This window comes from Lactuca sativa, chromosome 9, assembly GCF_002870075.4.
Source record: "Lactuca sativa cultivar Salinas chromosome 9, Lsat_Salinas_v11, whole genome shotgun sequence".
In the NCBI taxonomy this organism is placed as follows: domain Eukaryota; kingdom Viridiplantae; phylum Streptophyta; class Magnoliopsida; order Asterales; family Asteraceae; genus Lactuca; species Lactuca sativa.
In genome coordinates this window covers 193916598-193931095 of record NC_056631.2, presented here as the reverse complement: position 1 = coordinate 193931095, position 14498 = coordinate 193916598, and positions in this window count along the sequence as shown.

The window sequence follows — 14498 nt, the reverse complement described above, 5'->3', positions numbered from 1 at the left end:
ATGCATTACTAAAGTTGGATTTAGCTTATGTTTGATAGATCACCAACTTAGCATGTTAAAGTTCCTATGTTTATTATTTTTCCTCAATTTTTGTGTAGTCAAGTGGCCATTGATTGCATGAACTTATTTACTTAGTTGTTTATGCTCATTAAAGTGCTAGAGATGTAGGTTGATCATACCCTAGTATAAGGGGTAGAGTTAGTTGCTTAATTATGTTAAAGAAGAATTATTTGATCATAATAATTGTTTGATTGTCTAATCTTGATCATGGATAGATAATACTTAGATTTGTTCATTCATAGCCCAAATAGCTCTTAAATCAATTTAGTGTTCTTAATTTGCATGATAATTGTAGTTAAGGTTCATAAATTGATATATGCTAGTTAGTCTGATCATGATAATTAGTGACTTTTATTTAGTATCCAACTGAAATTAATCCATTATTTGAAATTGACCATAGAAAAAGAGGGGATTCAAAGCTAAACGGAAGTATCCCTTTCTCCTGATTGAAAATCGTTTTCTAGTTGTTTGCTTTAGTTTGAAGTATTTAGTTATTTAATGTAAGTTTTCATGAACTTGTAAAATCAAATAAAAAACCACTATTTTAAGTTTTCTTTTAGTTTAATTATTAACATTATTTTCTTAATTAGAATTATGTTCCTAGTGTTCGACTCTTACTTACTCTTCTTTACTACTACGTCACTAGGTAGATTGCCTATTGTTTTTTAGTTGAGTTGAAAAATTAGGATATAAATTTAAACCTTTTAAGTGGTTATATATAAAAACATCAGCATAAACATATTTTCCACAATAAATAGCATGTAATGAGCTTGATTACTTAGTAATTAATTCATGGATTGCAAGATTTGGTGATTAAACAAAAATATGACGAAATAATGGGACAACAATACAAATGTTAAAATAAATTGATATGTGATATATGAGCTCATAGAACTTACAAGAATAGTAGGAAAGGTTTATGATCATAACCACAGTGTTGATAACATATAAACTGACAAAAAAGAAAAGAATTAAGTTAATTGTAAAATAAGGAGTTGGTTACATGCTGTGGGTATAGACATGATATATGCATGAGTTATGTGATAGTAAGTTGAATAATTAAGTGACTGTCAATTCTATAGGAATTGAAGATGAAATAAATAAAGATCAAATCAATGATCAAAAGTAATGAACAAGTGAATTTGTGTAGATAGACAACCTAATTATTAAGGTGATTACATGTGGACTTGTATCTTGGTATATATGGCTAAATCTATTATTTTCTATAAATAAAATTTTAATTTTTTGCATATAAATATGAATGTTTGTAAGAAAGAGTTAAGCTAGTTACTTTATGTTAAGAACTTGGCAAGCATCAAAAGTGTTTATAGCTCGTTTTGAGCATTTACATAATATGAATTGAGTTTCCATTTTGGTTCTTTTCTTAGATTTAGTTATGCTTTATTGTTATAAAATTTATAACATATTTTTTTTATTTATATTCAAGTTGAAAAGTTTACAAATTTATTGAGTTTCAAGGTTTTAGCATTTCTTATGGAATTGAGTATTTGTAAACTTGCGTTATGTTTGTTCGTTAGGTTTATTTCTAGAACCCTAATAAGAGTCATGGTTATTTTTCAAGTTAAAATATAATCTTGTTTTATATTAATATTGTAACATACATAATTTTACGCCACATTTAAACTTTTAAATCATAAATAAAAACCAAATAGCATTGTTTACAAAATGTTTTCAAATCATTTTCCATCAGAGTGTCCCAAAAATCATAACATAAGGATGAGGAACGGTACGGTCACGCCTTTTCCTTTCCATGATCTCCTGAAGTACCTAAAACAATAAACTGAAAACTATAAGCCCGAGGGCTTAGTGAGCTACCCCCAAAATACCAATACCCTACTGACAATACCATATCAGTAATAATCAATCAATCAATCAACATGCATACTGGGCCATCGGCCTGAATGGACCGCCCTACCGGGCCTACAGTCTGTCTAAATCTATCCCAAGCCTTCGGCACAACTGGTCCGCCACGTGGGCCTACAGTCTCCCCGGACCGCTCATAGGGTATATTAGCCTTCAGCACAAAGCAGGACCGCCTCAACCCAACCACAAGCAAATAACCATGTGCGCATATTATCATATACAAGCATATGCAAACATCAAACATATCCGTCACACTGATCATCGATAATAGAATTCTCCTGTGACTAGAGTACCGACCTAGTAGGTTACTAACATACCAATCCCTACAGATCATAAGAGCATAACATACTGTCTACCCTGATTCCGATCTAACAGATCATAACTACATGTATCATACCATAACAATAACAACTAAAGGGCCGGCCTTGGTGCCTTAGACCCTATCGATATAGTGAGGATAACTTACCTCGCAGATGTCGACACGAAAGGTAAACTCCAACTCTCAGATCACTTGACACAAGCTCCACTACCTATTATCATAGTACAACATACTCATAAGTCCTTAACCTTATAAGGTACTCCATAACCCACCAGTCAATCCCTGGTCAAAGTCAAAGTCCTCAATCAAGGTCAACAGTCCATGTTGACCTTAACTCGCCGAGTACCCTTGGCTACTCGTTGAGTTCCATGAAGTACATTCCAACTCGCCGAGTCATCGGAGTGACTCGTCGAGTTCCTTTGATTCTCAATCAAACTTAAGTTCACCTGACGAGTTCCCTCCTTGCAACTCGATGGATACACACTCATACATATCTCAGAGAAAACTCATTTGACTTGCCGAGTTGTTCTTCAACTCGTCGAGTCTTATGACGATCTTCATCAGACTCACCGAGTTGTTCATCCAACTCGTCGAGTTGACGACCATCTTCATGTGACTCGCCGAGTCCATTCAGTCCTTTTTCTCCATACAGACATATTTTGAGCCATGCAACGACTCCAACTCATAGATCCAAGCTTTTAGGGCATGCTTATCACGTAAAGTTGCAAACTTTACGTGCATGCATGACTATAAAGGCTCTAAATATCTATTCTAAGTTCTTAATGGAACTTCATACTCAAGAGGGACCTTAATCACAACCAAGACTATGACTTTATGCTTCTAGAATCCAAGGAGGGTCCAGATCTAAAGTTACAACTTCAAATCTAGCCCATAGCTCATCATACCCACTTGAAAAATCCATAAAAAGCCCTAGAAACTCAACAAAAGGGAAAAAGGGAAGTAAGAATGGCACTTTGATACCTCCAAAGGATGCTCGCTGAGGTAAATCCTGCTTCCCACTCCTTCCTTGCTTCAATTTCCCTTGCACTCTTAGCTTTCTTCCTCCAAGATCCTCTTTTTGCAAGCTCCAAAACCACACCAAGGCACGCACACACGAATTAGGGTTTTAAGGGGCTCTCAAAGACTATAAAGAGGCCAAAGGAGGCTAAGGCTCCTTTAAATAGAGGTGTAAACCCTGAGATTTAGGGTTTCCACTGCCAGCTCCTACTCGCCGAGTCCCAGCATGGACTCGTCGAGTAGGTCACTTAACACACGATCCCACCCCGCTGCTACTAGACGAGTAGCTCAACCAACTCGTCGAGTAGAGCTTAACCCAATAAATCTTATTTAAGCAATACCTGAGAATCGGGGCGTTACAAATATTTTGAAGCATGACTATGAGTTATGCTTACCTTACTTCAAGTATAACTTATGTTTAAGTTCAGTACCGTTATTATGAACCTATAAACAAGATTTATCAGTGATTCAAAGTTGTTATACTGATTGATCTACTAATGGGAGAGATGTCTAGAATGGTCATGTTGGGTTTGGTTGTTGGATTTCAGAAAAGCTATATGTCGAAATGGTCCTGCCTCCAAACTGTCCTGTCTGGCTGATCCTTACTTGATAGATCATGACGTAGACTTTGAGTTAATGATGAATCTAGACTAATAATTAATCGCAATAAATATTAGACTAAAATCTAGTGATAATAATACTAGGTTTCGTCAACGGAAAAGCCGATTATTAGAAGCGAAGCGCTGCCCGAATTATGAGTCATCACTTTAACAAGTGAGTGCATAGTTACTTTCATATTACACATAGATATGAAGTATTTAATATAAATTACGTTCTATATGTGACAATTATCTGTGTTCCTGATATCTATGTTGGATGAACGATTTATACACGTTTTACTTCATTTAAACTGTATATGTATTTTTATACTTATAAATATATTGGGTAAAGATGGGTAGATGAAAGATGATATAGACGATGAGAGTTGAAAGATGATGAGAAGCCTTGACCTTAAAGATGATCCAGTCATCTAGCAGAGTATAGATGAAGACCACATACTATTCTAGACAGTCCAGCGGAACGCTAGCAGGATCGCAACCTGTAGGTGTTGTGAACGATGTGTTCACTAGATGTACTCTAAAAACCTTGGCAGCTATGAACTTAGTTCCTGTTGAATAGATCCTGGTAGCGATGGAATTCGTACCTATTCCTTAGGACAATCCTTAGGAATGAATAAGTAAGAATAGATGATTCTTAGGGTAGATCCTTAAGAATAAAGAACATAATGGGATGGGAAGTTAGGTTAATTGTTTGATGATTAAACATAATAATTATATTATCATGGGTTGAAAACCCTATGTACTCACCAGGTTTCCCAACCTAGGTTTCCCAACCTGACCCACTCAGTTTATTTGAATCACAGGTATCGATGTGAAGATACATTACACTGAGAGATTAAAAGAGATGTAAATCATTAGTGTAAATGAATGTAAGGTCTGTTTATGATTATGTTTCTGCATTGACGATGGCATCCCGATGTTTTAAATAAAAATACATTTCTTCGGAAATGCTTTGATAATACGTTTATCATATGTGGCTATATACAACCCTTAGGGCATCCTTCTAATAAATGATAACCAAAACTAGTGGGCTGGCATTGGTGCCTTCGACCCACGGGTATAGTGAGGAAAACTCACCTCAATCGAAGAACCCAAAAACATTGCAAAACTCTCCCTTCCTACACTGTTTTCTCCTGAGAGCCTTCTAACACCAAAACATGGAAGAATCTTAATCAACAGCCCAAATCCTTCAAGTTTGACCCAAAGTTAAACTGGTCAAAAAGTCAACGATCAACGAAATTCAACAGTCAACAACCCCTTATGACGTGACCATCTATGGCTCACGTTGTGAGCCACTGCATGACAAAATAGTCGAGTCTCATAATCCTCATGACGTGATAGGCATATCCTCACGTCGTGAGATCGGTCGGAATGCCATTTTGATCTAAAAACTTCTTAATCTATTAAGCCAATACTCCATCTTTTCTAGGAGACTTCCTAACACTCTAAGGATCATAAAAATCAATTCTTTAAGGTATTGTATGTCCAATAAAAATACGTGAGCTCAAACTAGGGAATTCATGAAGAAAAAGGAGATAAAAACTCAAGCATGAACTTAAACATCATCCAAACTTCAGATCCATAACATATAATCACTAAGGGACCCTAAGGACCCATAAAATTGCTAACTTTATGGAGTCCCAACACTCTAACTCTTAAAGCCAAGGATAAACATGCATAAAACCTTAGATCTAGAAACAAGGAAACAAAAAGCTTGGATCTTGGCTACGTATAATGGTCCATAGGTGTTGCTAGAGGTTGTAAATGGAACTTCCAAGCTGAATCTATTCTTTAATGGTGATCTCTTCTTCTTCAAACCACCAAAACTCCTCCAAAAGCTCAAGAATCACAAGGAGAGGCTAGGGTTAGGGTTTTACTGAGCTTAGGGACGAAGAAGGCTGTTTACGATCCCTAAAATGAAGTTTATGGGGTTTAAATATGAAGGAAACCCAAAAAGATCATGGGATTGGGCTGCAGTGCATCCCACGTCGTGAGCTCCTATTTCTTACAGTGTGATCTCAGTTTAAATCAGAATTTCATTTGATCAGTACTCATGTCGTGACCTATCTATGGTCATGTCATGAACCTTGGTTTTACCCAAAAACCAAGCCTTTGACTCCTCGAAGCCTTAAATCGATCCGATCTGGAAACCGGGTGTTACAACTAAAGACAAACTTGAACTAGAAACCATATGTTTTGGTATCTCATACAAAAAATCATCCTACACGTCATTAAACATAAATTGTTTTTTCTACCATATAACTTGGTATCAACGAAATCCTTTTATGAATTTGGTATAGAGCACAACAAAATAAGGGTACGATCCTCATCTTTAAATTTAACTTTGACACCTTATAGATCAATAATAATAACATTTAAATTGTTTAAATGATCATTTACATAAGTAATTTTTGTTATCTGGAGGGTATAAAAATGTTGCTTTTGATACAACTGATTTGTGATAGAGTTATTATGATACATATCATAACTTTATTGCATATCTCAATAGAATTTCTTTGTTCAACAACCTCCATAATAATTCATGAATCATACATAACATAATTGTGTTATTTGCTTTTGCCAACATATCCCTCTTTGCATATGTTGTCTACATCAACAGTTTCGCATCTGCTTCCAATGTCGTAACACCTCCATATTGAACCATAAGAGTCTTCATTCCACCTTCGACGCCTTGGCTCATTTGATCCATTGAACTTCTCCAAAAAGAGCTTGTAAGATGCCATCTATTCAATTAACAAATGTATCCATACAAATAAATTTCGCTTTGATCGCACTTGTTGAGAAAGCAATTGAAAAACAAGGAAAACAACAAAGAGAATTAGCGTGTTTCGATCGATGTGACCTACGTTCTGTAACGTCCCAAATTCTAGAATACAGTTTTCATTTTTAAATAGAATAAACAACCAATTTTATAAAGTTACATTCAAGTTAAACCAATTGTTCATAAACCATAATTCAAAAATCAAAATTATAAGGAAGACAATGTGGAATCTCGAATCATAAAACTGTTGATATGTGTGTACAGTCCCACCTTTACAATCCGATAAGCACCTAAAAAACATTTAATCCACAACGGTAAGCATAAAGCTTAGTGAGTTCCCTAAAATGTCACATACATCACATCATAATAATCAGTTATGGGTTATCAGCAACCCGAGGACTATCAACATTCCTAAGGACTATTAGTAGTCCTAAATATCACATACAACACAACAATATAAACAACTATAGTTATCAACGACCTTGGGACTATCAACCGTCCCATAGGATCATAGTAGCCATGTGGGTTATTAAAAACCTTATGGGTTATCATCAACCCTGCGGACTATCAACAATCCTAGAATTATCAACAACGCAGATACACATATAATAACAATCAGCAAATACGAACCAGCTGGCCTGGCATGCATACACTATGATATAGGTAATACAGTAAGAAGACCCGCCTGAACAAAGTGCTAAAATCCACTACTCAAGGTCCCACAGAATCAGCCACATGAACCTCCTAAACCAATCACAAGCTAAACCTCATACTACAACTCAACACCTCTCATAGTTTGACCAAAAGTCAAATTGATCAAAAAGTCAATGGTCATAGTTATCAATCAAAGTCAACCCCGGCTGACCTCCACGTTGTGGTAGTTACACGACAAAACAATTGTTGTAAAACTAGCCTGCACATTGTGGCGAGTAACATGCCATGCTATGGGAACTGGTCCCAACAACTTAATGGGTTACACTTAACTCTTAAACACAAGCTTCCAACTTTTTAGATCTGGTATCTAATAGCTTCATAATAGATAAAGTTTCCAACTTTATTCATTAGAATGGTCCAAACAACCAAGATCTAAACTTTAGGTCTCAAAGGGACCAAGAATGCATCTTTCTCAACTTAATCCATTAAGTCCAAGTCTCCAACCTTTAGATCTAAATCAACATGATGTTTAGAAGAATAAAGTTTCCAACTTTATCAATAATGATGCCACAAACTTTCAAGATCTAAACTTTAATACACCAAAATAACCTAAAGGACAAAGATAACTTGCATGGCGTAAAGGGAAGGCAAAAAATCATAACTTTCCTAGTCCATATGGTCCAATAAACATTCCAAACTGATCAAAAGATGTTGGAGTTCACTCAACTCCAAAATCACCCATAAAAATGACCAAAAGTACCAAAAAACACAAATGACAAGACCTAAAGAACTTAAGAGCAAGATATGAACTTTATACTCACAATAGTCCATAAAATTGAGTGATTTGGATAGATCCAAACTTGAAACAACTGTCCTTGCAACCAAAAAAACTATCTTGATCTTCAAGCTTCATAAAATCACCACCAAAAGCACCCAAAAGAGGTTCAAGGAGAGATGAAGAGCTCAAAACATGAAAAGGGAGGCTAGGGTTGCTCTCAAGGAGTTAAAGATGTGATGGAGTCTGAGAAAATGCCCTACCTTTAAATACATTGAAAACCCTAAAAATCATAGGCTTGGGTCTGCCTAGCTTCCGCTATGTGGAAAACACTTCATTGCTCCGTGGTGATTACCATGTCTTGGAGACCTGTTCAGCTGCTCTCCACCCCATGAAGACGGGGTTTCATTCAAATCTATTCCAACTTCAAACAATCATAACTTCTTCGCTTCAACTCCATTTCGGCGATCTTTATATCCATACGAAGGTATTGACGAGCCCCACAATTCTATCTAATTACTTTTGACTAAAAACATACAGAACTGAAATCATTAAGAAGCACGAAATATCACATTTGCCATTTCATTATTTTCTTCAAAGAACAATTTGAGGGCTTTAATCACTTAACAAACATTATCAATATTCGATAGGGTCTAAACTTTATTCCCTTGAAGCCCAAGATCTTTACTTGATCACATTACGGCCCGAAATCCCAAAATAAGAAATGTCCCGAAAGTGGATGTTACACGTTCACATACATGAATCATATATATCTCTTTGATTACTTAACTGTTTCGAAAATGATACATAGGAAAATCTAGTTATAAATACGTATAATCGAAAAACTATGACATCTATTACGCCAAGCCCATATAAATATAATCCATATTAACAAAACGGACCTTCAACCTACTTCAAACACGCATCCCTCTGAAATCGTCATTCAGGCTTATATACTTCGTCATAAATCGTATTCTTTATTTGGATCACCAAATTTCAATCACACTCTAAAAGATACTAATAATATTGATACCGGTATATACAAAAATGATATATGTTGATAAGGTTGGTAGGTATGAGTCCTAAACGTCTTGGACAAGGCTAAGGTGGTCTCCCTCCACGTCATGATCCACACAGGAACACTGCCTTAGTGCAACACATCGTGGTAGTTATTGGAGGATGCACCATCGGGCATGCAAGCGAGAGAAAGAAATGTACCCTAACCACTTGGACTTTCAACTATCTATTCATTCCCCCAACCAATCACATAGAAATTAAAATGGTGTCTGTTGTGTAGCAAAATATGAAATGGTGTGAAGATAACACAATACGGTGTGAAAAATATGACTCATATCCATCACCTTAATAGATAGTAAAAGACTCGTCACTTGAAGGATAGTTTCTTTAAATTCTTTTGGAAAAGAACGAATATATTGGTGACGTGACTTTTCACGCAAACAAATCTTCGCGTATATTCATTCACCTTTGAATTAGTTAATTTGAATAACTTTGACCATTCTAAGAATAAAGGGTTAATGTCTTTAATTTAAAAAATCATATACCGTCAATGGGATTGGTGTTCCTTATTGATGAAAGGAGGAAAAAAAGAACCAGTGATTGATCTCTGTCGGTTTCGGTTTTTGTATGGTTATTCCTTTTTTAATTTGTATAATTCTAAATAGTTTATTGAGTATTATCTAGGCTAGGCATGAAGTATGCTTTCCTGATCACTAATGTTGTATTAGTGGGATTATATGCTTTCTGATTGCGAAAGTCGAAAGCTTATAAAAACGAACTTTACATACAACTTTTTGATGATGAAAATTACTTAATCTTTTATTAAAATAAAAATTACTTAATTTTTTATTTTAATACTAGATTTTGAAATATTCTAATTAATTACAAACGATATTTTTAACTAAAATTCAAATTTAAGTTAATAATTTTGAATTAATTAACTCGAATTACATTATATGTCATTAACGGTAAAATATTTTAAGAATTACTTAAACACCGATTTACATAATATTCGACCATACGCGTATCGAAATTTACTCACTTATATTTCACATGATTTTAGTTTATTACCTTAGCTGTCTGACCCGTGTATATGTCCAAAATAATGAAATATAAGTAAATTAAGTTTATAATCTATTTTGGCTTTTGTCTTTTTTTTTTTTTATTTTAAAATAAAATTATTGACCAATTTTCTTATACTTTTTGCATGATACGAGTGTTGATGCTTTTCGAAAAGGAAGGATGATGAGGAGAACATTCGTAGAATATGCTGTTGTGGGATTGTTTTTTTGTATTTTGTTATTAGTCCGAGACCTATGCGCCACGTACTTCGCTGGTTACTTTCTGCCTTTCTTCTCTTTCATTTAAACAAATATTTACCGTTCAAATAGATGTACTCTTCTTTTTTTTTTTTGTTTCTTTTTTTTTTTATTAATAATTTATTTTCATCATTATATATATATATATATATATATATATATATATATATATATATATATATATATATATATATATATATATATATATATATAGAGAGAGAGAGAGAGAGAGAGAGAGAGAGATAGGTTCAAATGTTTTCATTATCTATTATGTGCATATATGATTGATTTTGAACCAATCATTTTAGTTACTTTAAAAAAGTAATTAATGCATATTAAATGTTGAAGATGTAATTAATATTCATTATATCTTCAACATGTAATATGCATTAATTACTTTCTTAAAATAATTAAAATGATTGGTCCAGAATCAGTCATATATACACACAATAGATAGTGAAAACAAAATAACCTAACTATATATATATATATATATATATATATATATATATATATATATATATATATATATATATATATATATATATATATATATATATATATATATATAGGTAATAGGGATGGTAAAAAAACCCGAATCCGACGGGGAAACCTGAAACCCAATCATTTCGGGTCGGATAATGGGTCGTTATCGGGTTTTTTTTATCGAGTTCGAGGCATATATATATACACACACACACACACAAATCCTTTTGATGTTAATTGCACGCATTCAAAAATAAAATACTTATTGTGGACAATCTTTTTAGCTTTTAAATATTTGATTTGAATGATCATTTTTTATGTTTTGACGTATTACACTAAGCTTAAATCAAATATTCTTTTTAGTTAGTAACCAATATTTATATTTTTACGTATTATACTAAACTTAAATAAATTAATTTTTAATATAACGTCAGATTTATTTTATTAAAGTGATGCATCATATTTTTAATTTAAAAGGAAGTCTAGAACATGTATTTTTTATAAGACATCGGGGTACCCCAAAACAGAATAAAGATTTTGTTATAAATTATTATAAACCCGATAAGATACCCGAAACCCGACGGAAAAACCCGAAACTCAATGGGGCGCCCCGATAAGATACCCGAAATTATCGGGGCGGGTTTGGAAAACCATGTCCCACCCCGAACCTACCCCGTTGTCATTCCTAATAGGTAAGTTCAATTGAGAAAATAAATGAAGGAATCATTCTCAGCCATTTATTTATTTTTGTCGTAAAAGCCTCCATGGTACACATGTGCTTTCCAACAAAACATGTTTATCATTACCTTAATATATATATAAAAACATAGTGTTTTTTCATTTTTTTAATTATTAAGGAGCTATTTTTATCGAAAAATGATTTTAAATATATCAAAATTCATAATTTTTTATTCTCTATAAATAGACATTCATATTGATATAGTTTTAAGATAAATTAAATTTTTTATTTTTTTTTTTTTATAGTTTCAGCTATCGTTCTTCATAAGTAAATAAAAATGTATCAGATTTTTACTATAGAACATTCGTTATTCACTTATGAATAAAAAAATATTTTTATTTTTTTTACAGTTGAAGTATCATTTATACTACTTATTTATATATGAATAACAAATTAACCGTAATAAAAATCTTATAAATGTTTTATTCATATACGAATATAAAATATGACGACAACTAATACACATTTTATTCATATATAAATATAATATATGATGAAAGATGATGTAAAAAATATATTTTAAGTAAGAAAACTTTATTACGTGTTATATTTATATATGAACAACGATACCCAAACTATAAAAAAATTAAGCATATGTTTTATTCATAAGTGAATAATGAATGTACTACAATAAAAATCTGATGAATTTTTATTCACTTATGAATAACGAGAGCTGAAACTCTAAAAAAAATATTTTTTTTTATTTTATCTTATAACTATATCAATATGGATGTCTATTTATAAAGAATAAAAAATTATGAATTTTGATATATTTAAAATAGTTTTTCGATAAAAATAGCTTTCGAAAAAAAAATATATGTTTTTGGATATATTAAGGTAATGATTAACATAGTTTAAAGAAACATGTTTGGTTGGTAACACACGTGTATCCGTTATCTATTTCTACCGGTACGCCTAAGTGTTTTGCGGCAATATAAATGTGTGGATGAGAATGATTCTCTCATTCTCAACCTTTTTTTTTCTTAATTAAACCCTCATCTCTCTCTCTCTCTCTCTCTCTATATATATATATATATATATATATATATATATATATAAGATCAAATGTGGATTGACAACTATTGTACAGACGTGTGGATAATGTTATTCCGTGAGAATCATGTAACAATGTAAACTACCAATCCTCTATGATGGGCGTACTCGACTGCCATGCAGACATCGGGGATGCTTGACCCCTACGCTACGCGTATTGGGATTACGTCCAGCGTACGCCCCAGTTTTACTCTCCTCACATTTTTGGTCTTAATTAGTTAAGACATTGACTCATATCACAAATTTGGACTTTCCCACATCTCTTAATCCATAAAGTTAGTGACTTTAGGCCTTTGCATGGCTGATTAGGTCACAAACACTCAAAACATCTATTCTTTTGCCTCATGAAGCTTATATCTCATGCATGGCTTATTTCTAACGTCCAAGATTGGATTTTTATGACTCTACTCCACAAAATACACTAAAAGGGGATAGATCCAGGTCTTTGGAGCTTATTATCTCATAAAGTCTCCATCTTTTAGGACAAAACCCTAAAATACACCATCTAATTACACTAACCAAAAGAATGAGAAAGCATGAAGCTTTATACATCTGAGTGAAGCTTTCCACACAACTAAGCTCAGATCCAAAAGCATAGACTCTCCTCCTTCTTCTCCAAAGCTCCTTCTCTACTTCAAGAACACAAGATTCTCCTCACAAGCTCTCCAATGCACTCACAAGCTATAAGAACGAAGATTTAGGGTTAGGAGGGTTTGGTGTCTGGAAACGGTGGCCAGGAATGAGGCCATCATATCCTTTATATAGGGTCACACCCTAAATTAGGGTTTCTACCCTGAGCCTAGTACGCCCAGCGTACCCTCCGGTACTATCACACCCCCGAACCAGAAGGCGGAAACGTCCGAGGGCTCACGTGACTTTAATTGATTACCATCATAATGAATATACATGAATCATAACATATAAGCGTTATCCCTTTGGGCCCAAAGATCATGTTGATGGGCTTGCAAGGCCCAACAAGTATGATTTTGAAACTCATAAGCCCAAAGTTTGTAGGTTTATTCATCTTAGTCATCACATATCTATTGGAGAGTTTTGATTTAACGATTGTTGTTTTGTATTGATTCGAGACCGAATCAATTCATTTATAACGATATTTGGTATTGAAGGTGTATTCGTTTTCCGTTTTATCATTAGTCGAGTATGTTGTATTTTGTCTTAATAAATTAATTTGTTTAAGAGTATGATTTGACCTTTTCACTACCTGTCTTTCAAAAAAATAACACTTTTAGTCCTTTATACAAAAGAATTTCATTTTTAGCCCATAAAACATTTTCTTGACACTTTTGAATCATAAACTTATTGAAAAGACATTTTTGACCCAACATTTATTTTGTAACAGCTTTAGCCCTTCCAGAATGGAGTTTCTCGGTTAGAACCCTAAATTTCGCATCTTTTACAGTTTTGGCCCAAAATATAAAAAGTTTACATTTTTATCCTTTTTGGAATTAAAAAGCATTTTTGACCTTTAAAATAGTTTTATTTCACTTCTTATCCCCTGTTTTGCAGAATATTACAAGTCAGCCCCTTAAAACTTCAAATTTCGCAATTATGGGCTTATTGGGCCGAAAAGCCCAAATTTAGCCCATTAAGCTAAATTTTTGCATTTCAAGTCCTTTGAAAATTACAATATTCAGAAAAATGATTATAGAAACTGTTTTGATTCCTTTGACCCTCAAGAAACCATGAATTTATAGTTTTTAACTCAAGTTTTGTATTTTTGACAATTTAAGCCCTAAAATGGGCTTTATGTTA